Consider the following 27,727-nt stretch of genomic DNA (forward strand, 5'->3'; position numbering starts at 1 on the left):
ACATAGGAGAATAATACAAAAAAATCAATGAAAACAAAAGGTTATTCTTTGACTGATAAAACCAGCAATTTCCCAGCAACACTAATGAAGAAAAATGGTGAGACTCACTCGTCTCTAAAATGAAGCAAAGACTCTTACCAGAAACACTTCTGATATCACAAGGGCAATAGGAGAGGTCCCACGGACACTTCTATACACATAAACTTCAAAGTTTAGATGTAGTAGATAAATTTCTATTAATACCAACTGACATAACTGACCCAATTTGAATAGAGCCACTTTTATTAAATAAACCAATTTAATGACATAATCATTCAGGTGCATTCACAGAAAAGATTGGCTTCCTTGGATCAGAAGCTAAGCTAGTGCTTGCCCCAGCAGCGCAAATACTAAAATTGGAATGATACAGAAAGCCTGGACTTACGCCTGCAAGAAGACATGAAGAGCAATTTTGTTGGTTTTCCAGAGGATCTGTGTGGGGTAATGTAAGAGTGGGGAGTTCATAGGACAGCAGGCAGACAAACGATTGGACATCATCTTGGGCTTTCCCTCCCCTCCCCTCTAGACCATAAGACAGAAATGGAGAAGGCGCTTCCTGCAGCCTGGTAACTTCCAATGGCCTTTGACATCCACCTTTGCACTATGCAGAGGAGCCTTTGTGTACCAAGAGTCAGAGAATTAGCCAAGGCATTTTTTTCCTGATTCCTTACCAGGACTACAGGGCCGTGATGTGCTATGCAACACTGCATATTCTTACTGCCTTGCAATTATAAAACCCAATAAAACAGATTCCAGGTTCACATTTGTTCACATTTGAATTCCATGAATTAAAGAAGTAGAGCCAATTAGGCACAATCTCCTCTTAAATACACTACACAAACTTTCAAATGCTTTTTGTAAGACTCGCATTATCCTAACTTCAAAGTGATATACAGGCCTCAGCATCATGGTTGAGATCCCTCTCTCATCAAAACATGGATGCAAACATGCTTATGAAGCTACTAGGTTACAAACCACTAGCATACAGGAAGGACAGACCAACATAACCCAGTGGAACTCGCTTGATAAATATAGGGCTGTTTCAATATTTAAAACCAAATCAAGATAGTTCATCATATTGAATGCGTTATATATGAGAAGTATATGATGTTATCAAAAGATGCAAGAGATTAACACCATTGTTTATAATCCCCCTGTCCAATTAGAAACTGAGGGGAATTTTATTAAAGTATCAGAAATCACGCATGAGACACAACACAATTAACAACAAAAGACTAATGCTTAATCTAAGATCTGAAACAATGCAAGATGTCCCCTGTCCTGTTACTTCTACTCAGCACTTACTGCAAGGTGGAATCAGTGTAATAAAATAGGAAGATAAAATATCAGACAAAAAAAGTGTAAATGTCTATATTGTCTATGTAGAAAATCTTAAAGAACTAGCAAAATTTGTCAAACTGATGAGATTAACAATGTAGAAAAATACCAGCTTAATATAAAAAGTCAATTACATTCTTACCTTTCACCAATAAGTAATTTAAATGTGAATTTTTAAAAAAATTGATTATTGAACCCAAAGTAAAGGAAGATATGAAGATAGGAAAGTGAGGTACAGGTTATGTGAACCCTGAGTCTCAGCCTGGTTAACCTAGAGCTTAGGTTCCAACGTTACGAGTTCATTCTTTTCTCTCCTCTAGAAATCTGTCACAAACTTTGACCATCAACCTATCCATCGCCCTATAAATGTGTGCATGTAAAGACATGCAAGTGTCTTTAAACCAAGCCTCCATGAAAAAAACATTTACTCCGTGAATAATTTGTGTATACTTCCTTTTATACAAAAACTAAGAAAAATTAGGAGCAACTCATGTTAGATGAGTCGGCTATTCTTGCAACATATTATACCATGTTTTGTTGTATGTGTGTATTTTTTTCTTTGCCCATTGAAGATGTCTTGCTTTTTAGTCTTTTACAACTGTAAATAAACTCTGTAAATATTTACCCATATATTTCTGTGTGAACATATGTTTCAAAATTCTCTTGAGTTAATTATTTTGGAGTGTGATTGTGGGCTCATCTGCTGTGTTTAGCTTTATGGAAACAAAAGCCTAACCCAAACAGGCTGCGTCATTTTGCATTCCCATCGTAAGAACTAAGAGTTCTTATATCTCCAGCAGTTTCCTATGCTTTGTATTTGTGAGTCAGAGATTCCCTGTGCCCTCGTGGGGAAGCAATAGGTTTTTGTGAGTAACTATTCCCCAATTTTTTTCTGTGTGCCTTTGTCAATTTTCAGACTTTAAATGTGTTCTCCACATTGCCCATTTTTATTACTTGTTTTCGTGAGAAGGATTTTCTTAGCTCTTCCTGGACAAACTGGCTTTCATTGTCCAGCCTTTGCCTCAAATGCTGGCCAGCTGGTTAAAACTCACAGTGTAACCAAAAAATAATATGCTTACTTCTTTGATTACTATATGCTCCAATATTTTACCTAAAAATAGGCAACTCTCATCAGCACATGTGACTTGGAGTGTGAATTCCATGTGTCTCCTGGTGATGTACTTCAGAGGAGAATGGCAAGGAATCCATGGGTTCTTTCTGTTCATCTTTGGTAAGTTACAGAGTAACAATGATTATGTTTTTAATGTGTTTAAGGATATATTTTGAAAGAGAAAAATAATTTTTGATTATACCAATTTTCACTAAGCAACTAGAGCTCTAGTTTTCCAGGAAAACAGCTGTTGCTGCCATATTTCAATGCCATTCAGCTCGGGGAGGGACTTCATATATTCTCACTAGGGAAGTAAACACTGTTAAAAGCCTGGTTTACTTCTATGCTGTAGAATGTGCCTGCTGCTTAACGAAGGACTTCACTGCACAGGAACTAAGAAACAAAAAGGATGTCAGCTTTTCGTGTCCACACAGACACTTGAGAGAGTGCATAGTATTTTTCTCACTCTCCATCAGCTAGAAATGGATGTAGAAGCTACTTGACAAGCAATAAATACTTGGAGAATAAGTATGTCAATCTCTATTTACTCTGCATTTTCATTTACACCATTAAAAATCAGTCTATGACAACAGCAGCACTTTGAAAAACATTCTTACCAGAGTAGTGAGACTCCTGCCAGATTCGTGGGAAGGTGCATTAACTTCACCGGGAAATCATGGTTAGTGCACAACAAACCCTCCTGAGATGAATCCAGTGTGCCTGTCAGCCATTACTCCTGACGTGATTGTATGTAGCATGTCACATGATTTATACCTGTGATCATTTTCACATATATCATTTCCACCATTTCCAGTATTACAGAGGTCTCATAGTTGAACAGCATCATCATAGAATTTCACGTTACCTGCTTCTCTAATCAACCCAATGCAATAATTTCCTCATTAGTGGAAAAAGAATATGAAAAATTAAGATTTTAGAGAAATTAAAATATTTCTCAGAGTCAAGTTAAACAAACTTCAAGAATAAAATGTAATTTAGGATCTCGAGCAGGTTTCATGCTAGTCGAACAGCACAATCCAGTGACTTGACTTAATGGCGGAACAACACCCTGAACTGCTCGGAAGCATTGCAGAACCCTAGACTGGGTTAGCTCACCCAACACATAGAAGGTCCTGGCTTTCTGTCACTGCATTGACATGGAGGTGGTGGAAGAGAGTGTCTATTTACTGCATGAAGCTCGTCTTAGAGACAAAATATGATTTTTCCTTTCCAGACAATGTCACAATACACTTATATACCAGAATGTTAAACTTGTAACTATACTAAAGGACTATACTACTGTAGCAATAGGGTGGGAAATGGTGGGTGGAGAAAGTGGGGAGGGAGGAAGGCAAAGGGGGAAGAGGAATATCTACAAAAATGTATCATGGAAAATAATAACAGCAATGATTATCAAAATAAAGGGAAAAAAACACAAAATATGTGCTTATTGCAAAGCACAGAGCAAGGAACTAGGCAATTATTGCTTAATTCCCAGGCTCCCCAAAGAAATAGGTGTGAGGGTTCTTATGGACAAAAATTGGGGCTGAGAGGTGCACGCACAAGGTTCCTGGTTGGACAGCAAAGCTTCTGACCTTCTGATTGGTCATTGATACTGTGACCTTTAGGAACCCATTCCAGTCAGGTGGGCTCCAGTGTGCATACAGGTCCCATGAATGTAGTTATACTGGCCAATACTGTAACAATACTGACCATTAAGGTCCATGTCTACAAAGGGGCAGGTGACTCTGATAAGAATCATGTAGGGCCAGTGTGGTCCTCCCTCAATTTAGTGAATTCCTTTTGTTAGAAGACAGGATTCCTGGGGCTGGAGGAAAGGACATGGGGCCTGGTCTGTACTTTTCCAGCTTCAGCTTCATCAAAATGTGACAAAAGGGACTTGTGAAATGTTAGCTTTAAACCCTGTCCTATACCTCAGCTAAGGACTCGAAGAGGTGCCAGAGAATTTTGCTGGTTCCTAATGCCTTTTGGTTTCTGCAGTGCACTGCATCTGGGGTAGCTGATAATTATGGAATTATAATTGTGTATATATTTTATAATAAGCTGCATAAAATTAGAATGAGTCCATGAATATGCACATCATATATATATTGTATATATTCATGGCATGATCGCAACACGGCTTCTTCCCACACATTCAGTCCTAAACCTCTCCAATAGTCGCACTTAACAGATCATGGTGAAATGTGGGCAGTCATTGAAGACCATTTTAATATTCTTGTTAACACACCAGCCATCTGGCACAGCACAATTTCCCTGAAAAGTAAGTCTCTTGCTTCCTGTTTGTTGTTTATTTTAGCTTAGGTACATTTATTCTGTTTTCTTTGACAATAAAAGTTATATTTAGTAAGAAAATATTAAGTCAGAATTTTATGAAAAGAGAAAAACAATGCTGAGGTGAAAAATATTTTCATTAATTTTAATGACTTCTGTGAATACTTACGGCTTTGCATTTTATACTGTGTTTCTGATTCTTACATTTGAAATGATTCCGTTTTACTGAAAAAGGAGACGCTCACCCAATCTGTTTTTCTGTTAATATCCATACTTGGCTAGTTTTTCTTTCTTAACCTTCATTTTCTTCTGTAATTCCACATACATATTGCGCTCCCCAACATCTTACCTGAATATATTTGTAATCAGACATTTCCTACTAAGTCACTTCATGTAAGTCCGTGACCCTGGTCTTTTTTTACAAAAAAAAAAAAAAATCTGGCAGTGATTTTAATAAGGAAGTTAGTTCCTTCACTGGTACTAGTTCACCGAGTATTCTTGGGAGTATTAATTAACTGATTTCTTGGCTTCTAGCCAAAGAATGCCCAAGCTACATTTCTGCATTTTTTTAAAGCATCCATTTCTGAAGACCAATTTTTTCCTTTAAAGCAAGTGTTACAATGTGTAGGGTTTGTCAGAACAAGACATAGTGCTGCCATTGGCAGAATATGTGGTAAATATGCGAACTCACGTATGAACTGCTCCCTCGGAGAGGGAACATTTTAGGTGGATTCTTCCATTCTGCCTTCCAATTCATTATTTTTAAATTCTATTTCCCAAGCTACTTTAATTCAATAATTGACATTCTTGGCTAATCCAATATGTAGTTTTCCTGTATGTGTAAATTTAAGTAAATTCTAGCACCCAGTTTGTTTCTGAATCTTTTCTTACACTTTGGGTTATTTCACATTTTAAGTCTATGTAGTCTCTCCCATTTATTTTTACTTGCTTGTATGTCAATCACAATATATGAGACCCTAACATGTTTTACACTTAGCGAAACACCATTCTCATAAACCTGACCTAACCCTGTTAGTCTGAATGGTGGCATAGTTCCAAATCAGAAACATGCTGTGTGAATAGAGTCCAGTGGACACTCTGTGCTTTGACGGCCACGCCATGGCCATTTCCAGCAAGTACCATATTACTAAGAAAATCAAATAGTACCTCCCAGAGACTTGACTTTAGCAACGTGGACAAAACTGATTTATGAGATTTGAGCTTGAAAACCCTGCCCTAAAGCCTTTTCCTTCGAAAACTCCTTTTGAAGAGGCACCAGAGGATCCTGATGGTGGTAAAACTTTCAGCACGCAACTTTTTGGTTTCTTAGGATTTTTTTTTTTAGGAAAAAACTTATATTTCCATTTGGTCCACGGTTGAAGAGAGGGTTCTGGGGGCTGGAGGGGTGGTTAGGCACAAATTGGGGTACCAGGAGATGCAGGGGAGACCCCGCCTCCATGGCTGCTGGGCTAGGCCACCCCTAGAACTGCTTCAGAGTGAGCCTTTCGGAGAGGCACTCGCCCAGGCCAGCCTGGGCTCCGTGGGGGCGGCCACTCTGCGGATGTTGGTCAGGTGGTCACCCATCTTCTTGAGGAGTTTCACTTCCTCATCAAGGAAGTTTTTCTCCAGGAAGTCAAAGAGATGAGGGTCTGTGTGGGCAGAACCCAGGGTGTGAAGTTCCAGAAGGGCCTGATTCAGGTTCTTCTACAGACCCAAGGTAGCTTCCAAGGCATCTTGGGTTTTGCCCCACTCATCCTGGGGTGGCTTCTGCACATCCTGGAACAGGGCACGACTGCCACATTGGTTTTGCATCCTGAAAAGATGCTTGGTGCCCTCACGCTTTTCATCTGCCAGCTCGTGGAAAAAGTGGCCCAGACCCTCCAGAGCCACATCACTGCAGTCGAAGTAGTAGCCCAGAGAGAGGCAGGTGAGGAGGCCTGCAGGTGCAGACTGACCAGGCGGTTGACGGCAGCCTCCACCTCGGTGGAATAATTCTGACAATCTGGGAGGTCATGGTTGTTAGGCGACCAAAGAGATGACCCCCAACAATGGTGCTGCAGGAGGTGGAGACGGTCGACAAGTGGTCCCAGGGGCTGTTAACTGGGAAGAGATGGGAAGGCGGTCAAAGTCGGTGAAAGAGAGTCTCTGGGCCTGTTCTGTTCAAACACTGTTGAAGCAAGACACAGGTCTGTGGGTTTCCCGACGCCTCCCTCGGCTTCTTAGAATATGTTTTCTTTAACCGTGATGGCCCTGCAGCTCTATTGTCTCCTATTCTTGGAATAGTCTGAGTTTGTTGCTCACAGATGCTGGTTTTTGTTTTAATTCATCAATTCTCTTGTATAAACAGCAGATTTTTATTTGGGGAGCTTTTTCCTCCACAGGACCTCTTTTTCATAGAAATTTTATATTTCCACTGTAAAAACTTCTCTGCATGCCCACAGTGCATTTGCCTTTGCAGGGAACCGAGGGATCCACAAACTTGGGATATTTTCATGGTGATCACTCAACGCTTGGATTCCTCCCTACAAACTGGAAGTATAAGCTCATACTGTCATGGATGAGTAGGCTCCAGTGTCCAGTTTTCTCTGAGTGTCATGCTACTTCAAAGCGCAGCAGATTGATGGATTTCTGGTGACCCTGACAGCAGATAGTGCTGGGTTTACACAGAGCGGCGACCTGACTGCCTTCTCCCAGGCCATAAGGAGCTTCCAGAGTCAGGCCCCATGAGGAAGGGATGCTCACCTCTTTGCAGACTGCTGCAGCAAGCCTCACGCTGGGCTCTTGGCTCCCTGGTGCACATTTCTTGTTTTTCTTTCTGAGTTAATCATATTTGAATCTTCTGTCACATGTATCTATTGCTACACTGGGCTCATCAGTGCTAACAGCTGTTTGTGGACCAAGATGAGTCCTCTGCCTTTGTGTACTGCAAAGAGTAAGATGGGAGCTACCATCTTTGGCAGAGTGATGTTCAGACTTTCCCTGGAGCAGGTGTCTGGGGGATGCCCTACAGATTAGATGGGCAACACTGCTAGACAGAAAGATGCAGAGATGTAGAATTAGGTCTTCATGTGAGGACAGATTTTCATTTCAGTTTTTCACATTCACCAGAACTCATGCTTAAGAAAGAGCCTGCTCATATTTAAACCTCTCTGGTGCCCTAGTTTCTTTAGCTGAAAGACCTAACATTTCCGTCTGGTGAGCATTCCCCGGCTATGTGACACAGTTCTCTGCTCTGTGCTCACTCTGTGCAGATTTGATCAAGTTTCTGAGAGCAGGCCCTAAAATTATACAACCAGAGCCACATTAGATCTCAGGAGATGGGGAACATTCAAGGAAAAGAATGGATCAACAACACAAAGGGGTTTTCAGTTTGGACATCAGGGGAAAATTCAGTAAAAGAGGTAGTCCAATTTCAGAACCTTCATGATTGGAATTATTTTAATTCATCCACTAAGGTGCCTATGTAAACTGACTCTAAATTCAATTAGATAATGAAAGTTATTTATTGCATGAGCAGTTATCTTCCTGATAAATATAAACAGAAGTTACTTAAGTAGATGTTTTTCTAATGTAATGAGAAATTGCAAATATGTAGGAAAACGGTAAAGCAACATTTGAATAATTTGATCATACATATTTCAGCATGTTCCCTTAATGTGTCAAAATGGCAAAAAAGAAAAAAAGCTTTATTATTTCAAAAAAAGGAATTTTTAATTACCTACAATACTATTTATAGTGTAACTTTTAGGAACCCACACTATAAATCTCCACACGGAAGAACACACAATATAATGTCTCTTTTGGTATCAGAATAAGAAATTCTTTTCAGTGAGGTTCTAGATCAACATGTTTTAAAGTAAAAGTCAAAAGTGACAAAGAAAATCTTCTATCAACTTTCTATCGAACATCCCTGATGACTTTGCAGAAGTTGCAAACATATTTTCAAGTATGTAGCACATCCTAAGAGTCCTAATTAAAAGTATTTTATACATACATATCTGGTAGAAACAATTAATGTCATAAACAGATCAATTTATCCATATGATCATTTGCAAAGGTCTGGTTATTCTTAGCAGCATGAATTATAGTAGTAAATTGTTAAGCTGTTCAATAATTCATTATCTTAATATTTCCCTTTCTCATTACATTCTTTTTGATATCACAGCTATTCTTTGAACTCACTGAAAATATATGCATGTTTTGGTCATTTGCTTTTATTCTCAAGGGGCAGAAAATCAATAATGGAAGAATGAATAATTAAATGGTCATATATTGGCTTATTTACTATATTTTCTTGACAGTTCATAGATGGTCATTACCTGTAAAATGGTCAAATAGGGAATATTTTCTTAAAATAAAACACATTACTTGTGGCAAATATTGTAGCAGGGAGAAATCCACTAGGGACAGTCACAGCGACAGGACACAGATTTCACCATTTTAATATTACTTTTTAATATCAAAATTTTAGCAATGCATTTCATAAATTTTAACCTCTTAAAACTCTCAAGATAGAGACTATTTAAAATGTAGTTTTAAAGATTTCTTTATTTGAAAGGCAGTTACTGTGACAAAGAGTGAGTAAGAGACAAAACCCAGCTCCCTGCCAATGTCCTGAGAAGACAGCTGAAGATGGCCCAACTGCTCAGGTGCCCATGTGGGAGACCAAATGAAGCTCCTAGCTCCTGGTTCCTGGCTCCTGTTTTGGCCTGGCACAGCCCTGGTCATTACAGCTACCTGGGCAGTGAATCAGTTAATGGAAGTTTCTCTCTCTCTCTTTCTGCAACCCTTTCAAACAAATAAATATTTTTTAAAATAAAAAATAAAAACAATTGAGAGGAAGGGGATTCTTCAAAACTCCCGCTTTGAGGCCAACACAACTTTAATTCAAAATCAGAAAAAGATACGCCATAAACAGGTGCAGTCCTCATAACACTTGGCACACTTTGGTATTATTCTAAGAACAGGATACATAAGAAGTTTTGAGATACTAATGGGAACTTTCTGTTCACCATGAAGGGTAATAATAGTAAATCTCCTCTAATTTTCACCCATTATTTTCATCATATATACATGAACTCAAAATCCTCAAAGCTAACAATGAGAAAGATATATTCATTACCCTGGTTTGATACATGGTGTATATGTTTATTGCAATATTTCATTGTACCCCATTCATGTGGGTTCAATTCTTTTTTTTTTTAAAGAAAACATACCCAGTTATACTAACAATATCAGATCCTTAGTTTTGCTATGCGACTCACACCTCACATACTCTTTCGCATTTACCCAAGGACCCAGGTAGCAACACCTGCGGGTTGGAAGCTGTTCCCTTACCCTCAAAGGTCTCTGCAGAGACTCTCTGCTAGCTAAGACACCTGGCTCCTCATGTCCTCCCCATGTCTGTTGCAGAACACATCTGCTGGTGGAAAGCTATTGAGCCTTTCACAGTCAACTCACCACGGAGAGTGACCATCGCTGTAGCTCTCAGACCTTCTTAGAATTTCTGATTCCTAAAGGGCATGGGGCAGCAAGATGGTATAACCTGATTTTGTATAGGTTTGATTTCTTCCTTTGTCTTCCTCTCAGGAGGCTTCTAAATCCAGTAATCACATTGCACATTTGACAAACCTTGTGTTTGAGAGCACCAGGACTCTCATTTTTCCCAAAAGCTCTAAGATTTTTATCCATAAATAGTCGCCGCTTGCCCTGACCAAGAACAAGCTCGGAGATTTGACCTGTGCCAGAGGGAGGGAATGACTGTCAGTCACCAGCATTCTGCATCCCTCACCTGTGCTTTTGATTGGTTTTTTGCCATGATTTTAATAGAAATTTTGTCTGTTGTAAATGAATTCATTCTCAGAAGCAAAGAAACCATGTAGATGTTTTTAAATCATGATTTAAATTCAACAGTCGATGTTACTCAAAAAACTAAGATAAAGCACCTAGAAATAAATCTAAGATGCTATACAAAATTTATAAGTGGGAAGCAATAAAACTTCACTGGAGAGCTTTAAAAATCAGCAAATAAGTGCAGCAGTTACAGGCTGTTGTTGGAAGGGAAAACCCAATATCATAAACACAACACTTCTCATAAAATTCACACATATAATAAGTGAAACTTTAGTTCACATCACAGGAGGATTTTTTTCAGAAGTTTACAATTTGATATTTTTATGTAAAAGGAGTGGTCAATGATTTACCCTGAGTTCCTGTTGTTTGCAACAGATCAAGCTAACGTAGAATCAGTCATGTTCCAGTTGTACATTATCAAACAAGAACTATGTTGTGATCTAATCCAAAAAACTCAGGACATAGATCACAGGCAAATCCCCAAATACCATGAAAAAGACAAGTTCAAACTACGCTAACTCTTGTAACAAAAGTAACCTGGCATGACCTGACAGGGGCTAGTACTTCCTAATGTGCTGTTTCCTTGTCCTTTTCAAACTGTCTCATAAAAACCACCTGTTCACGCATGTCCACGGGAGCAACCCTCATTAACTATCAGGTGATAATACTGCTCTATTCATCAACCACTTCAAAAAATGGGGAAAGCAGCACTATCTTCTGCTGTATTTGAATAATTTGAAAGCTGCAAGAAAACTTAAGAGTGTGTTTACCACATGGTAAGTCTTACCTTCTGTGTACATATGAGATTTATCTTTCTATATGTGCAGTTACCATTTCTAACAACCTTCTTATATGTGGTATTTAAGTTTTTGGACCTATTTATTAATGAGATGGACTATACTTATTTCACATAGGCATGAAATTTTTCTATTCTAATATTTTAAAATATTTTTATAACAATTATAACTAAAGAAACTAATTTTTGGTCATTAAATTTCAATTAGATGAAAAGCAAAAATAGAATATACTACAAACCAGAAAAAGATAATGAGATCTCTGGATTAAATTAATGGAAATTATATTTTAATGATATAAATGATATAAGGTTAAAAACAGGACAAACATAGCAGAAACAGGAAGAAGAAGGTAAAACTCAACATCGTAATAGCAAAAACAAATAAATACAATGTCTGGATACAGACATCAGCAAACTAAGCCACAGCCGGGCACCAGCACTTGCCCCTTTGGGTGCCTGGGACAGGTGTATACAGAATGTGAGAAATGATGGAACAGCATTACATGTACACCTCCTTCATGTGACACTGGGAGCCACTCCCAGGGGAGGGGAGATACTTATTTTATGAATAAGATAACATTTGCAAAACAAACATGAGCAATGAATCTTAAAGAAAATGTGACCAAAGAATATTTTGCAGAAATTTATAGATTATAGAAAAAGGCACAAAATATACATTTAAGGAGGGGATGGACATTCAACAAACGTAAATGTAAATTCTCCCCAATTTAATCCAAGTATAATTTCGGTCGTTAATTACATGGATTTAAAGATTTGCATGGATGATTAAAGCCCCCAAACCATTGAAACACTCCTGAATAGGACCGAACAGAGTCCACAGGGATCTAACAAGTCTTTGGGAGGGAACCAAATATTTGCAGGGTAGACAGGCATCCATTTCTTGTACTTTCATTTTCACCTATAATATGGCAAACTTTATGTGATAAAAATAAAACTAATGATACATAAACATTCGCAGACAAATTAAAAACTGGAAAGATACTTCAGTTACTGCTATAAATAAATGTTTCTAACATAATAACTCTCACTGCGTAAATTAGGAAATATTGCTTCTTCTTAAATATTTTGAGGTTTCTTTTTCCACCAAACTGAAGGTTTGGAAGTTTTGTTGATAGTTTCAAAAACCCACTATTCATTTCACAGATTTTGTTGTTTTCCTACTCTATGCTTTCCATTGTAGTCTTAATTTTTTTCTTCTTCTTTCAAGCCTTGGGTTAAGTATTCTTGCCAGATCCTCAAGGTTCAACGTGAGGGTGATAAGCGGAAGTCTTTGCAGTTTTTCTGGCATGAGCGTTTATGCCTCTAGTTTTCCTTAGTACCCCTGAGTTCATTAGAAACCATAGTTGGCAGCATCAATCTCAGTGAAAGAACAATTGCAAAATGCAACAAACAGGCTAAAAAATGCTTTAAATGATGCACTAAGTCATAGAGCTGGAGGAAGAGCTCCGGCTGTTTTGAAAAAGTGAGCAAGCAAAGCTTTGGCCATACTCACCACACAATACCCAATTCCTGCCTCTAGCCACCTGGAACATCTGCTCTTCCTGAAGGCAGCTTCCATCCAGGTGGCCACAGATGGCTGGGAGCCATCACTTGGAAACAATGGCTCTCCCACTGGGTTGATCTAACTGCACTTTTTTTTCAGTTTATTTGAAAGGCAGAGACAGAGAGAACATTGATTTTCCATTTGGAGGCTCACTCTACAAACACCCACAACAACCTGAGCTGAGCCAAGGTGAAGCCAGGACCACAACCCCATCCTGCTCTCCTTCACAGGTGGCAGGAATGTGTGGACCTTAGCCACTGTCTGTCACTTCCCAGGCACATTCACAGGGAACTAGATCAGAGGCAGAGTACCCAGGATTCAAGAGGGACCATAACATCCCAAGAGGGGTCTTATCTGCTCACCCAAAACCTTCCGTATCCATGACCCTAACACCTGCAATGTGACCTTCAACTCTGATGAAGTCACTGCATTAGAAATGAATCAGAAATACAAGCATCATCAAGGCTCTGATACCAAAGTGGAAACAGTCTTCTTTGTAAGCCAAATACTTTTCTTTTTCTTAGTATGTAAAATGACAAATGTCTATCGTGAACGGTTGTTTTTTTAACTTCTTAAACATATCCTTTAGCTATAAGCTTATGCTCTGCTTTTCTTCTCTCCAACTGTGACAGAACAAAAAAATTAATGTGGAATTATTTTCATTGATGTACCACAGCCTTTTTATATACAGCATTTTTTATATATCATAAGTGAAGAAAAATAAGAGAACTGAAAGAATAGCTTTATAAAATCTTTTAACCTTCCCTTATCTATTTTACAGATCCTATATGCTAAATTTCAAAATACATCATGTTTTAGTAAAATTACCATGTTGAATTAATCAAGTCATCTATATCACCCATTCAGAACAGCAGCTACTAGTCAGAGTTTGGTTTTCACCGATAGTTCCTCATAGAACACTGATTTTTTTTCCACGTGGGTTTTAGCCACACTGAGAACTTGGTCACCATTTTAATAGGAGCACCAGAACTGTGGGGCAGTGGAAACGTTCATGGGGATAACAGAGGAGCATGCCTAAAAGGTCATGCGGAAAGTCTACCAGTGACACCAGTGGGGACACTTCAGCGGCTTTGCTTAGCTGAAAAATATACAGGTGATACATCCAGGGAGGCAGGTAACTAGAGGGGAGGCCAGTGCAGCATCCAGGGGCATGCCAGGCAGGTGCCTGAAGGCTCCTCATGATACAGCTAGGACAACTGATACAGCATGAAGGCCCCTCATAATACAACATGGACAACTAATGACAAAAATGTGTCTCCTGAGGTGGGTTTTCCCAGGTGTGAGGGACTTGCCTGAAGAAATGAACAAGGAGCTGTTAGTCTTGTGATGGGTCCATATGTCATGAGCAGCTTCTTTCACCAAAACGCATCTATGTCGAAAAGCAGAAATCCACATCTGACTTTAATGAGTTCTCTGGCATAAATGGTTTCCCATCCTCCATACCTGTTTAAATCATTGCTTATGACCACTGTGGCAGCCTTGAATTTCCTGAACCCAGGGCACATAAGTAGTATCGGAAAAAGAGAAAATGAGTAAAACTGCATCAAGTCAGAAGGGGTAAGTGTGACATCAGGGTTGGGGACAGCACCCTGTAAGCTCCAGCACATCATCAGTGCAGCCGTCGCTGGAGGTGGACTTCACACACGTGGGGCCACGGGCCATGCACAGCAGAAGGAAATGCAATGCTTTCCTTGTAACAGGAATATCAAGCACAGGGATTGGTGCAGTGAAATGCAAACTTTATCTGAGAAATATCGAAGAAATGAGTGAGAACAGAGGGCAAGTCAGCAAAGATGAAACCAGAAAGAAATGATTTCTCTGAAGAAAAGCATGTCCATGTAGGCCCTGAGAGACAGAGATGACTTCCAAAGAAGGGAGCACTTTGAGAAGAGGGACGGCACATTCCTTGGGAATGAGCTAAAAACCAACAAGTGCAGAAGAAGAGAAAGTCCCTTGTGGTCACTGCAGTACCTGTGATGGAGGCTGAAAAGAGATTGGAAGTGGTTCTCTCTAGGACTTACCATGATAGCCAAAACATCGCAAGAGAAACAGGGTACAGATTCAGGCAAGAGTCAGGAAGTCCAAGGCATTGGGGTCAGCAAGTCTGAAAAGGACACAAAGAAGCCCTGGGAGGGTGACTCTGGTAGAAGGAAGGTCTAGAGGTCACCTTCAGACACATTCAATGTGAATCCCAGTCAAGGAAGGAGTTTGCCAGAGAGTAGCTGGAATCAGTTCATGTAAAGACACTGCTAACTGGCAAAGAGATAAGTCCAGGCGTATTACTATAGATCAGTGACACAGGTGAGCAGCATCCCGCAAAACATACTCAGTAGGGAGATTAGTGTAATAAACAGAAAACCAGGAGCTTGGCTGTCACAAACCTAAATGCAAAGGGCCTTTCAAGGAAGGATGGATTGATAACCTGTGCAAAATGCAGTTAATAACACAAATGAACTGATCACTGAGAATCACAAAGTTTAAATTAGCACTAATTTCTGAAAAAAGAAAACATGATTAAAGAATTGGATGATTTGAAGGTGACATCAAAAGCATTGACACATTGCTTGGGCTGCCATAATCCCATACGAGGTATTAGTGGCAAAGCTTGGTGGGTTCTCTGCTCAGCTTAGCATAGAAATAAAAATCCAAGAATCAGTTGCAGACAGAGAAGTTTTATTTGATAAGTAAACAAGTGAACATGAAAAATAATTATGCTGTTGTGCACAACAGAAAAATGCAGTGAGTTGGAAAACTAGAGATGTGTCAGGCAAGAACGAAGTATGATGCGACTTGATAACAAAAAATATATGTAATACATGGAAAGAATTATTGCTAAAGATTTAATCTTAGAAGCATGCTGAATCAAGGATAGCAATTGGGTGTGTAAATAAGTAAGAAGAATTTACCTGGAAAGACAGAGACCAAGGCACCTGTCAGCCAGGAGACATGCTGTGTTTCTGAGAGAGCTCAGAAGGGGAAGAGAAACTTAAGAGAAATGTATGAAATGGAAGGCGGGCTATAGAAACCAAATTTCCAGAGGGCAAAAATGCAAACAAATTCTCCAGTAACACCTCTGACCTTACTTAATTTTACCCCCAAAGAAAATATTCTCTCATGGAGAAGAAGAGCTAATATTCAAAATTATGCACTGGGAGAGACTGTGTGTGTGTGTGTGTGTGTATGTATAGCATGTACATATGTTTGTGGGTATTATTTTATATATTTTGGATTACAATATCATGCTAATCTACTACAGCATTCTTCACTCCACATGCCATAAAAGCAGATAAATGTATCGCATCCCTATTCAAAGCTAGTCCCTTCAGCAGCTGTGTTGCTTTCAGCATACATCTCTACTATGTATAAATGCTACAATGAATTTGTTGGTTATCTTTTCTGAACTGTATTATGATATCAAATGTTTCAATGAACATCTCTGTTACATATCTTTATACATCTGTATTCTCACATAGTGAAGTAAGATTCAATAAGTGAAATTGCTACATTAAGTTTATATATACATAAATGCTGATATAAGGTTGCTGGATGTAACAAAAAAATGAAGAACTGAATAAAATCTGCACCAGTATCACCATTGTTCTGAACATGAGGCTTTGCCTTAGGTAGTCACCGAGCCAGGTGGAGCCTGCTATAACAACTTCTAAATCTATCAACACCTGCATTCTTGAACTTGAGAACTGGGGTGTTTCTCATGAACTCACCACTGTCTTCACCACATCAGCCTTCTCACCTATCTCTTTTAGTTAGTGATCCAACCCATTTTACTTGCGATATGCAGAATTTTACCTTTGTAACCGAGAACAACTTGAGGATGAGCAAAAAACAAACAAGCAAACAAAAAAAACTTCTAAAGATACCTCAAACCAACCATGAAAAATTGACTGTTAAAATGATCAACATCATTAAAATTGCATAAAGAGCACTGCTCAACCACTCTCCACACACTGCTTTCCAAGCACAATGCTGTATGTCACGTTTATTGCAGTTCAGATGCCAATCCACATACACAAAATAAAGATATTTGGCTATTCAACTATGATTACAGACCACGTTAATCTGCTTATGAATTTTAGCAATTATATACTGTTAACATGGCAAAGAAAAAGAATCAAAACATTTTAAAACTGTGTGCAACAACTACAGATCAAATCATTCTTAGAGCTGGATGTAAAGTTTATAAAGAATGATGGTCTGCAAGATGGAAGATGTAGCTGTTAATAAATAAAGAGAAAATTAAAATTAGACTAAAACTCTAAAGCTTGTGCATTTACGATTCAGCATGTCCCAGGCATGCATTCTTTCTGGTGCTGAAATTACAAATTTAAGCAAATGAAATCCTCTTTCTCAGAAAAAATGACCAACAATGAAGTCAGATGCATTCTCCCAGAAGTCCCCTTGGAACAGCCAAAACTCACTTATGAATGGAAACCGATCTTTCCAGCCCCACAGAAAGAGTTCTCCTTGCCTTTAGATTGTTGGATTCATCTGAAGATTTCCAACTGAAGAGATGCACATTGTAGTCAATGGGGTCAACATTGTATCTAAACATGCAGAAAAGATGAGACACAGAAGATCTCCAGTCACAGACAAAAAGGGGAGAGGCCTTTAGGCCCTTCTGCCTGGGTAACCTGCAGAAGGAAAGCCTGGAATCACTAAAACCCTGAAACCTAAGTGTTAGAAGCATCTAATCCATGCCTGAATAATCAAAGTCTCTCACGGCAGACTGAAAACTGACAGAGAAGCAAGCATAAAGAACACATGTGGTGTACGTGGATTGATTTGCAAGTGAGTCAGGCAAAGCCTAACAACTCAAAAACTACTTCCCCATGCATCCTGCAAGGAAAAAATAAGTACATATAGTTCTGATAATGAGAACAAGATAACTCAGCATTGCTGAGAAGCATACAGGGGATTGCGAATTTTGTGTTGTTCAGTTGGAATTAAAGATATTAACAACTCAAAGTTTTCATTGCCTAGTTGGCAATAGATATGATTTGCATGTCTATATAAGCATATGTACGCACATACATACACATGAAAGGCATGTTTCTCAGCATATAACTCAGATCTTGGTTTCTAAATGCCATTATCCATTAAAGGATTCTCAGAGCAAAAAAAATAATCGGTTTCAGGGATGGTCTGCAAAGATATGAAGTCATTCTAAAATAAGTTCTGTCAAAGAAAAGAAATGCTAAAAGAACAATGAACCGAAGTCCAAATGTTACAGAAGCCACTGCGAAGAAGCTAAGACTGGCCAAGTGCAACACGATCGAGCATTAACAGATGAGAATGAAGGATCATTGTCCAACAATCTCCATAAATCTCTAATTTCACACTTAGTTCATGGCTGAGAGACTATTATTTGCATTACATAGAACAGACACATTTTCCCAATAGAAATGCATGAAGAAAGAAAAAACTTAAATCAACAGTCTAACACTACTTTCAGCAAAAACCATCAACAGATGCTACAAGCTGTAGATTAAATTCTGAAAATAGGGCATTCAAATCTCAAGGTTTCACCTTACCACATACTGTTTCCAATGGAAAATATTAACCTTTCAATGGTAAGATGGACAGTCACCATCTTAACCACAGCTTCCATCACTAGAAAGGGAACAAATTGATCTCAAATGTCAATGAACAGCACACTCAAAAGAAGACAAAGTCACGTATGTACACATTCACCAAAAATTTTAAAAATGGACGAACATAGCTATCCTGTCATTGAGTCTAGTATTTAAAATAATTAAGCACATGTAATTGATTAGACAAGAGAAAAAAGAATATGAAAACTGAATGCAAAAAGAAAAAAAATTGGCCTGAAACTCAGCTATAAAGGATGCCATCATTGACTGATGAGGGGCTGGTGCTGTGGCACAGCTGACTAAGCCACCTCCTACAACGGGTATCCCTTGGGAGCACTTGGACAGAGTCCTGGCTGCTCCTCTTCTGATCCAACTCCTTGGGAATGTGCATGGGAAGGCAGCAGAGATGACTCATGTCCTGGGTCCCTGTCACTCATACGGGAGGCCCTGACGGCGTGCCAGACTCCAGGCCTCAGTCAAGCCTCTTGCGGCTACTGTGGCCATCTAGGGGAGTGAGCCAGTTAACTGGGAGTCCATCCGGGGATTCTGATTGAAAACATACATGAGTTCTTTCAATGTTTCTTGAACATTTTTTCTGAGACTATAATACTATATTCAAATAAAAATGCAAAATTCTGCCTACTCTACGGAGGTTCTTGGTGCTTTTGCATAAGTAAGATTAAATTGAAGGGATTGTAATTAGTCATTTTCAAGATATTTGATGAGTAGCTGTATGTGTCTACTCAAGTGTTACCAGAAAACATTATTTTTTTGGATGTAGCAATATTATGAACATTTAGGTTGCAGTAACCTATCTGGAGGCAAGTATTAAAATGAGAATCAAATATAGGAATTTATTCTAAGAAAAATAATGTTTAATTGCACAAAAATGTATCAAAGCATAGTATGCACTATGTCACAGATCAAAACTCTTATATTCAAATGAACAGGCCACCAGTGTACAGTTGATGAAAGATAAGAATCCATAAATACTGGAAGGTGACCATACAGCAAGAAAATGTGGAGTTTGAATACCTAAGCCTAGATTCAAGCCTCTGTATTATTAGGGTAACACTACCCATTAGTTACTTCTTAAACCTCTTATCTTTGGTGCTAGAATTATTGTGAATGTTAAAAAAAAAAGACGATGCGTGTACTTCACAGGGTTTTTGCAAAAATTACAATGAATTTAGTATGATATCTACCATGAATTAAATTCAAAATTAAATATAACAAATTCTGTCTCATCATTAATTGATACTCACACAACAAAGTACTCTTAATTATTATATTCCACACTATCTACCAAATCTATAGCATATTTAAATAAGACATTATTGTGATTAGAAACAGTTTGAAATAGTATTATACTAGATAGGATCCTGCATGCATCCATGGAAATGATGGAACTTCTCTACGTGTGAATTCATACTATTGGGAAATTTTCTTTAAGTTCACTTTTGTATCTTTTTAAATGTACATGTGTTATTTTCACAAGCATGATAAAATGAGTGCTAGTTTTTAAAAATACCATTTTCAATAATCTTAATCCCGTTGCCAACTTTGAAAGCACAAAGGAACAGGCCAACTCATACACCTCACTGCTACCAAGCTCTCAGCACTTGAGAGTCTCCTCATCACACACTTACTGGCTTCTCCGGTCAAGTTACTGATTTATTTTCCGCAGTCATTGCAATTTAAGTTGAATATAAAAAAACCAACACTCAATTACTTGAATTTTATGTGAGAGAATTTTAGCATATGCTTATACCTATTATCTTGTTTTTTTAAATCACATATGCTCTGTGCTTGCAAATACTAGATGAGAAACTTTTAAGTCAAACAAAATTAGGTATAATTACTTGTTAAAGCAAAGAAATAATATTACCTCCAACAGAAAGTGTGTTTTGCTGAAGCCCAAGTATTTAATAAGCAGAAAACTATGTTTTATGTAATATGCCATCTATAATACAAAACAACCTTATTTTATGCCCCTCAATAAAACAAAGAAATTATCATTGGCTAATTTCCTGAGTTCAGAAACATTAAATACAACAAGTAAAGCATAGCAGGTTTAAAAGAATGAATCATATTTGTATAAAGGCTTTGGTTACTTAACAAGGAATTGTGAAAACGTAGTGCATCGAATCCTATGAGATGCATTAGAATGAGGCTTTCTCCCCACTTGAACATTGACTATCAATATGACTTGGATAAACTGTATGAAACAAAAGGATACGTCCTAATCAAAGAATATTCCAATGAGTCCCATCCATAATTAATACATGAAGGGCTAATAACAATTAGAACCACAGCAATTTTCTCTTTGTTTTTTTTTTCTGGTTCAAGCTAATAAAATAATAATCAATGCATAAATTGCATAAATGTTATTTCTTCCTCATCTGACACAAACCAGTCAGTGCTTAATGGAGAGTCAAGAACCTTATTATAAAAACTGATCCAAATCAATAGAATGTAGACTGTGGTTAATGATGCTGGACACTGTTTCCAATGCTGCTCCTGACATCACTGCACTGCCCTGGTCGGGAGTGATTGGGAGCACACCTTGAAAGCACACTGTGACACAAAGGATGCATGCAGATGCCTGGTGCTTGAGACAAAATTTAATCACCTCCTGCTTGTGACCATTTGGCAGCCTTGGGAACGCTCTCTCTTGAATCAACCCTCAGAAGCTGAGCTATTAAAGTGCTAATTAAAGAAAGTACATGGAAGACATGAACACTAGGAGACTAGGGTAATTGGCTACAAAAAAGACAAGGCTGAAACACGTCACTTTGTCTGCTTCTCCTGATTAGACGCTAATTCGAATACCGATATTGCACTGCACGCCGAGGTGCTCTGGGAGAGGATCTGCTTCTCTCTCACTTGAATGGATGGCTCTTGTGTGAAATGGGAAAAGAGCAATACTGTTCTGTATCTAATCCTCTGACACCCCAGGGTCAGCAGGGATGTCCACACACCTAACTTACGCATCTTGATATTACTTATTTTTAACATGAGGAAAGCAGAAAGGGAAAAAATCATCTAATGAAACAATTCTGTGCAATGCAATTTACCCAACAAGCCCATCAGAAAGCAAAGTAAGTAATTACATTTGAAGTGCTTGTGCAGTGCCTAATAATCAATTCAAAACATAATGCAGTATTTGTCTTCTTCTAACTTTCTTCATAAACAAGAAACAAGGATCACACCCTTGGGAGAGTGGGAGAAGAAATCGAGGAAGGAGCACGTTTATGGAAGATCTGAAGCATCTGCTGTGCCCTAGACACCTCGCAACACACAAGCACCTTAATCCAATCAACAGCCCAGTGCAATCCCCTTGCTGTTTGGTCAACGATTTTAAGATAAATTCGGTTAGGGATCTACCCATGATGTAATTCAAAATAGCCACTCAATTTCAATTTTTAATTTCCAGGAAGATACAGTTCAGAGTTGGAAGTCTTGTGGCTAAGAGCACACAGCTGGTTAATCCTGTGAATTTGAGTCTAATTTTTTTTTAGTTTTTGTTATAACAAAGTTATATGATTTGCAATACACTGAACATGACAACTAGCGATCATGAAGGCAATAGTCTTTTCAAGTTATTTGATCATATAACACTGTATTTTAATAGCTATTCAATTAGTGATATTATTAAGCAACAAATTTAATCCCAATACCTCTTCAATTTCCACATCATGATACATTTTACTCACTACAAAATAATTCACAAACCAGTACGTCATACATTGACCCAATAACATCACCTACATACACATGTATATATTGCTCAGCCATCAGCCCCACCACCTTTTAAAAATAAGCATGTGTGCGTTACATGTTGGTGAAAATCTCAACATAATTCTCAAATATCAAAAGCTCCTTTGAATATTTAAGACTTCATTGTTTTTTGAATTTCTTAATTCAAGCATAAAAAGAAAGATATTCCCTTGAAAGCTCAAGACTGTAGCTAGTGCACAAGCTCTAAGAGAGGGGGTGTTATCATTTAAACACTTGGAAACTCACTCACCGACTCGCCATGCATCAGGAGAACCGAGGGCGAGGCTGAGGAGTCAGCCTCTGCAGTCCATGGGAAGGTCACAGGAACAGGCTTCCTGCGATGGGAGCAGCTAAGAAGACATCCAAAGACAGGGCTTTCAGTTTACTTAATGTGCACTTCCCTCCTCCCTCCCACTCATCCTTGTCCATCTCTTTATTTGAAATACTCTTTAAACTTTTTGTCTTTGTACCACGCATTCATTGTTGAGAAAATTGAAGAACCATGGAGGAGCACATATGAGGCCAGGAGTCACAGGGTGACATGGCCATGATAACGTGATAATGGACATCTGCCTTTCACAGAAGAGAGGTGGATTAAAAGAGTGGACTTTATAAGGTGGCTGAGAACATAGAAATTGGCTGATGCAGCAAGCCTGAGTTGCAGATGTCAAGAGAGCAAAACCAACATGTAGGTTTTATAATTAGGAGCCAAGACATGTGAATGAGCTTTAAATGTAAAAACTAAAGAAAGATAGGCAATTGGCACAGTCTCCAGTCCTCTGGGCTGCTTTGTGCACTTGTTGAAAAAGTTACGTCTGCATCTATCTGTTCTTTTCAGTGAAGACTCCACAGTGACAGGAGATATCCCTGCTAGGCAGGGCTAATCTTTCTGCCTCTTTCATGTTACACTGTGCTACAAGTCTGAGTCCAGGCAATTGTGAAAGTCATGCACCTGAGCCAAACATGGCCTTCTGGAGTCTCACAAAATCACCACACAAGTCTCCCTCATACTACTTAGGTTAGGGCTTAGTGCAAATGTGGCAGAAGGCAATTAATTTGCGAGAATGTGGGGAAATTCCAGGTCAATAGGAATTACAAGCAACAGTTTCTGTGAGTCTAGGACAAACACATTAGCTTGACATTTCCGCAGGGTCTCACAAGCTTACAGTCAAGGTGTCAGCATGACCACATACTTAAAAGGCTCAACTGAAGGGATATCCACTTCCACACCCACCAAGGCTCTTGGCAGAAGTTCATTTCCTTGCCCCACTGCAGCTCCTGGCAGTGGACTCTTGGGTCTATCAAGTGAAGGCTGTGTTTGGTATCCATAGACCACTCCCAGCTACTCCACACATGAACTTGGAGCATGACTCATTAAGCCAATAGACATCCTCTGTCATTGTGACTCTCTTCACTCTGGGAAGCCCTGGCATGAAGCTTTGTACCAGGTTGAAGCTCTATCAGGGTGACTTCCTTGATAACTCCAAATTCACCCTCTAGGTAGTCACATCCATCACCACTGTGATGAAGTGAAATTCTGCCGTTTTTCTGATTATAGTTGAAAGCAAACTGTAGGTCCAACCCTTGAGGAGTTAGGCTCAAACACAAGGGGTGAGAATTATGGAGATTTGTGATAGTGTATGTCCAACATAAGGAATATAGGGAATCACTGACTTGGAGAAAGAATCTATTTTTGCATAAGGAAAACAGGTGTGAATCCACTGTGAGTATCAGGGACTTTTGATACATCTCTTGAAACATAACAGGAGATTTAAGTTAGCTACAGTTGAGGTTCCCTTCCACTCTGTTCTTACCATTGCGTTTTAGAAGTGGGCGCAGCATGCAGCCTCTTCGCAGTTCCTCTGCCAGACTGCCCTACAGGTGCACTGGGCTTGCGTGATGCTCTGTATGCTGGAAACAAGCACACGGGAAACATGAAAATCACTGTACTTTCTGTAGAGAAATGAAACTAATGTTTGTAATTACATGCATATTAGCTTAAGAGAATCAGTCCATACAGAAGCCCATCACAGTTGGTGATATCAAACAAACTCACCAAAGAATTATTGTACAAAGGAGTTGATTAGTGTATGTCTTTTTTCTCTTGGAACTATCAACTGAAATAGAAATAATTTGGCAAAATCCTTTTGAGTCATGGCTACTTCACAAATATTCATAAATGCTATACAACGTGCTGACTATGGAATGCAAAGAAATGAAAAGTACATTCAATTCCACGTGGTCAGGGTGGATGATGTTCCTGACGTTTCGTTGGACCTGATTAGCAAGTATCTTGTTGAGTATACTGGCATTAATTTTCATAAGGGTCACTGATCTACAGTTCTCCTTCCTTGTTGTATCTTTTTTCTATTTGTTTAAATTAAACTTATGCTGGCCCTACAGCAATCATTTGGGAGAATTTCCTGACTTTCAATTGTTTTGAAAAGCTTAAGAAAAATTTGCATTAGTTTAAGTTTTTTAGGATTCAGCAATGAGGCATTCTGGTCCTGGGATTTCAGTTGTTGGGAGGGTCTTCATTACCTTGCTTATTGGCCTGTTGAAGTGTTGTCCATTTCATGTCTCAAATCTGATAAATTGTATGTATTTAGAAATCTATCCATGTCTTCTAGATTTTCTGATGTTAGGATATAATTGTATATAAGAATCTCTAATGGTTCTTTATTTTAGTGACATCACTTGCACTATCTTTCATCTTTAAATGCATTTCTCTTTTTTTGATTAGTTGAGCCAATGACTTATCAATTTCATGGAAACAGCTCTTTGGAGTTAAAACTGTGGTACATGGAGTAAAAGCCACCATCCACAAGCCAATGTCATAAATAAGTACGGTTCATGTACTGGCTGCTCCACTTCTAATCCACCTCCCTGCTGCAACTTGGAAAGGCATAGGAAGACAGCCCAACTAGCCAGGATGCCGATGCAGGAGACCCAGAAGTGATCTTCGGGTCCTGGCTTCATCTTGGCCCACAGATGACTGTTGTGGCCACCTGGGAAGTAACTCATCACATTGAAAATCTTTGCACAGGCAATAAAAGTCATTTGCAACAAATGGGGTTACAGCAAGCTAAGAAACTTCCGCATAAAGAAAATTCTCAGGAAGAATCTACCAATAGAATAGAAAAAAAGATATGCAAAAATTATGCAACCAATAAAACATTAGTATGCAAGATCTAGAAAGAGATCAGGACACTCAACTACAAAATGAAGACTCCAGTTAAGAAACGGACAGAAAAGGTGTTTTCCAAAAGACCAAACACAAGTGGAGTACAGACTCATGAAATGATGCTCGATATTACCAGCCATCAGGAAAGGACACGTAAAGCCAAAAGGAAGTTTTACCTCACCCCAGTTAGCATGAGTATCAACCAAAACCAAAATAACAAATGTTGGCGAGGATGTGAATGCTCCCTGACACACTGTTGGTGAGAATGTAAACTAGTACAACCAATTTGGAAATTATTTCTTCAAAACTGAAAACTTTCAGGAAGGTTGTTCTGCATCCTACATCAGAGAACTAAGTTCCGTTTCCAGCCCTGTCTCCTGACTCTGGCTCTCGTCTAATGTCAACCCTGAAAGGCAGCAATAATGGCTCCGTTGGTTGTGTTCTTGCCATGAACACTGGAAACATGAATTGAGCCCTTTGCTGCTGCTTCAGCCTACCCAAGCCTGTGCTGCTACCTGCATTTGAGAAACTACAGCAGCCTGAAAAGATCTGATTCAGTCTCATTCTCAAGGTAACACTCTCTCCCTCTCTCTCTTTCACCCCTTCCTTAATCCTTCTCTATAAGTATCTCTGTCATTCAAATAAATGCATTATAAATAAGCTATAAACAATGTCTCTTTGCCCAAATGTGTGTCTTTTAAAACACAGAATGAACTAAACCAGTTTCTAGTAACACTTTTTAAACATTCTTAGTGCTCTCAAATGTCACAGTGTCTTCATCTCTGCTTGGATATTGAACACCAAGACCAGGGGCCATGACCCTGTTGCTCTTGGGAGAAAGCAGATCTAAGAGAGACAGGAAAAGAAGGAAATCACAGTGAAAGTGCCAGAGGGGAGAAACAGAGGAACTTAGGAAAACCTCCGAGGCACCTGGACCTTGAGGCCACTCCAGCTCTGACCGGTGGTTCACTGCAGCAATTCCTAGACACTTTGGATCTGCAGAGAGAGGATGTGCTAAACTTCAAGATTATCTTTGTTTGAAAGCCAGTTTTTCTACCTTTGTCTCAATTAGGCCCCTCCTCTGTTTGCGTTCTGTATTGATGCACTTGCTTTTAAGCAAGAACAAGTGACCTGACCTACAGAACACTGAGAGGAAGGGCAGACACTCTGAAGAAGCAAGGGACAGGATGCTGATGTGTCAGAGCCTTTGCTTTGGCTTCCCTTTTGATCGAATCCTGCAGATCACCTCATGGCTCGTAGTAGGCTTATAGTTTTTATGCTGAAAAGTTCATGTAAAATGAAATTAAAAGATAAGTTTACTTGGGTGAAAAGGGAATTTGAATCCAGGAAGTTTTTCATAACACACATTTTCCGCGAACTTCTTGAACAGTGAGCCCATAGTGATATGAAACAAATAAACGACTAAATGAATTAAATACAAAACCAGTATTATTTGTCATCTATTAACAGCATAGGCATTTTCTCGAAGACTGTTCTCACATCTTCTATGAAACAATCTCTGTGTGTGTAAGGACAATTTTAAAAGATTAGCTTCATAAGGTTTTAAATCATTTCTAAATATCCAGGTTTTTCTAAGTTTTGTAATAGTATATTTAAGATACTTAAACATTTATTCCCATTTATTGTTCATATTTGGCGTGCTTTTCACATGAGGAGTATCCCCAAGCTCCCCGTGCAGCTCCGTGGTGCTCCAGGAGGCTGTGTGAGGGCACACCTGGCCTCGGTATGTGCGAGTGTTGCTTTGCTCTTCATTTCTCATCGATTTCCAACAACAGTTCTCTTAAACACTCTAGCTTCAGGCCTGTGTTTTCTTTCATCCTTCGGGAAATTGTGTGTGCCTCCTCCTATGGCACAGCTTTCTCGCAGTTCTCCTGCTTCTCTTGTGTTCTCCTTCCGGCTAGTTCTTCCTTCTGAGTCCTCAGTAGAGGCATTCTATGTTATGTTGTTGTTTCCCTCCTTATTTCAACCCCAACTACTTTACCCCCAGCTCCAGAGTCCGCCTAACTTCAAGTCACTGCCAAATCCTGGTGCCTGATTTCGGGCTAATTTCTGGAATGTATATGCAGCAGTTCCAAAGCATAAAACCCCAGCATAACACACCTCCTTAGCATGTAGG

At 39.0% G+C, this 27,727-nt stretch overlaps 1 pseudogene; it reads right to left on the reverse strand.

Moving 5' to 3' along the window:
- Nucleotides 1-6,263: 6,263 nt before the first annotated feature.
- LOC101521781 (ferritin light chain-like) lies at nucleotides 6,264-24,984 on the reverse strand (annotated as a pseudogene).
- Nucleotides 24,985-27,727: the final 2,743 nt, after the last annotated feature.

The sequence above is a fragment of the Ochotona princeps genome, chromosome 18 (assembly GCF_030435755.1).
Source record: "Ochotona princeps isolate mOchPri1 chromosome 18, mOchPri1.hap1, whole genome shotgun sequence".
In the NCBI taxonomy this organism is placed as follows: Eukaryota; Metazoa; Chordata; class Mammalia; order Lagomorpha; family Ochotonidae; genus Ochotona; species Ochotona princeps.